Source organism: Penaeus chinensis, chromosome 32 (assembly GCF_019202785.1).
Source record: "Penaeus chinensis breed Huanghai No. 1 chromosome 32, ASM1920278v2, whole genome shotgun sequence".
Classification (NCBI taxonomy): domain Eukaryota; kingdom Metazoa; phylum Arthropoda; class Malacostraca; order Decapoda; family Penaeidae; genus Penaeus; species Penaeus chinensis.
The window spans coordinates 30,546,539-30,549,038 of NC_061850.1; the positions used below are offsets into that span (position 1 = coordinate 30,546,539).

Below are 2,500 nucleotides of genomic sequence, written 5' to 3' on the forward strand. Positions count from 1 at the left end.
CCCCCTCTCCCTCTCTCTCTCTCTCTCTCTCTCTCTCTCTCTCTCTCTCTCTCTCTCTCTCTCTCTCTCTCTCTCTCTTTCTTCCCCCCCCCCCCTCTCTCTCTCGCTCATTCTCACTTCCTGTCTCCCTCCTCTCTCACCTCCCCCCTTGCATGTGGAATCTCTCTCTCTCTCTCTCTCTCTCTCTCTCTCTCTCTCTCTCTCTCTCTCTCTCTCTCTCTCTCTCTCTCTTTCTCCCCCCCCCCTCTCTCTCTCTATCTCTCTCTCTCTCTCTCTTCCCCCCCCCCCCCTCTCTCTCTCTCTCTCTCTCTCTCTCTCTGTCTCTTTCTCTTTCTCTTTCTCTTTCTCTTTCTCTCTCTCTCTCTCTCTCTCTCTCTCTCTCTCTCTTTCTCCCCCCCTTTCTCTCTCTCTCTCTCTCTCTCTCTCTCTCCCTCTCTCTCTCTTTCTCTCTCTCTCTCTTTCACTCTCTCTCTCTCTTTCTCTCTCTCTCTCTCTCTCTCTCTCTCTCTCTCTCTCTCTCTCTCTCTCTCTCTCTCTCTCTCTCTCTCTCTGGCTCTCTTTCTCTCTCTCTCTCTCTCTCTCTCTCTCTCTCTCTCTCTCTCTCTCTCTCTCTCTCTCTCTCTCTCTCTCTCTCTCTCTCTTCCCCCCCCCCCCCTCTCTCTCTCTCTCTCTCTCTCTGTCTCTCTTTTTCTCTCTGTCTCTCTTTCACTCTCTCTCTTTTTCTCTTTCTCTCTCTCTCTCTCTCTCTCTCTCTCTCTCTCTCTCTCTCTCTCTCTCTCTCTCTCTCTCTCTGTCTCTCTCTCTCTCTCTCTCTCTCTCTCTCTCTCTCTCTCTCTCTCTCTCTCTCTCTCTCTCTCTCTCTCTCTCTACCCCCTACCCCCTGGCTCTTCCCACCGCCACCCCCTCCCCGGCCAGATACTCACCCTTTCGAACTTGAACTTCTCGTGGTAGAGGAGCGGGAAGACAGGCGGCAGCTTGTTGGTCCGCGTGTGGAAGCCAAGGAGACACACGGAGAGGGAGCAGCGCCCCCGCCCCGGCAGCCACACCCCCGGGCATGACACCTGTGGACATGACGGGCGAGGTTTAATAGGGACCTGATGTGTAAAGGAAAAATAGTAATAAATAAATGAATTAAATAGGGGGGGGGGAAACATTTAGAAATAATAATAATAATAATGATGAAATAATAAATAAAACTGAGGAAATAAACAACATGCTAATGAAGTAGCTGAATATAAAAGTAATGATGATATATCAATCAATCAATCAATTAATTAAAAGATTATAAAATGCAAATCATGCAGATTATGGAATAGCTATATGCATAAATTCAAAGGCAAAAAAGCAAAAGGAAACAGGGAGAGATAAAAAGAAATAAAAATAAATTGACAAAAAAGTGTATATACAATTTCTGGACCAAAACGCGTGGCAAACGTACAGTAAGAAGGAAATGCACGTGAAGGAAGCATGTAAAGTAGCAGAAGGGAAAGGTCAGCGGTCATGCACAGCGGTCAGGCACAGCGGTCGACACCTAATGATTTGTTTTCGGGAGCAGAGTCCATTGATTGCCTCATCCGGCGTGGCCCCAAGCCGGTGCGTGTGGCGTGGGCGGCCTCTCTCGTGGCGTGATGCACGGCGTCGTAAAGGGAATCTCCTCGATTTTAGTGATAGAATAAACACGGACTTTTGTTTACTCTCATTTTGGTGAATCTACAGTCGCTATCTTAAGGACAGAAAGAACTCCCAGTTCTACCATGTATATCAAAACGATAGTTGAGTAGTGCTTTGGCGAAATATAATTTGTAGGTCAGCTGGATACATGAAGATCAAAGTTAGCGAGATCATACATAACATCGAAAGTAGGTCGTATATATATATATATATATATATATATATATATATATATATATATCACAGACACTTGATAAAGAAAGTCAACAAGTAAAGGAACCCGGACGTGGAAAATAGGTTTGAAAATCCAACAACATGCACTGAAAGAGCAAAAAATCTAAAATATATGGCGTTTGTTCCAGAAAGGGTATATTGGAAACACACAGCAGGAAATTGGTCGTATACATATCAAGCGGCGGACTATTCCGTACAGCAGTATCATCATAATAATTACTAGTATCATAATCTCGCTTTCGTGCTGTCGTGTGGACACTGTATTGTTGTTTTCTTCACGATGATCACCATAATTACCTCTACTTTAATCATCATTATCACCACCAACACTAACTACACTTTGGAGAGATAAACGATCATCTACGATAATTACGGCCTTACTATTTTCCGTACGTGTGGGGTAATTACATAATTAGTTAAATAACACAGAAATTTAAAATCTATATGGGACTTTATAAATAACATATATTTCTAGTGAAAAAAGAACTGCATTTATATAGCTTCTACGTCTTTTATTTACCAAATGGTATTGCAGAAGTAACGGTAATTTCGCGTATGACCTCGTAATATGAGTAACCGTTTCCAATAGTCCAAA

The 2,500-nt window shown here is 43.6% G+C and overlaps 1 long non-coding RNA gene across 1 annotated transcript in view; it reads right to left on the reverse strand.

Moving 5' to 3' along the window:
• Positions 1-916: 916 nt before the first annotated feature.
• LOC125042777 overlaps positions 917-2,500 on the reverse strand; it is a 6,303-nt gene continuing 4,719 nt past the window's right edge. The window contains exon 3 of the long non-coding RNA XR_007116381.1: positions 917-1,061. This is a non-coding gene — a long non-coding RNA (uncharacterized LOC125042777). The remainder of the gene's footprint in view (positions 1,062-2,500) is intronic.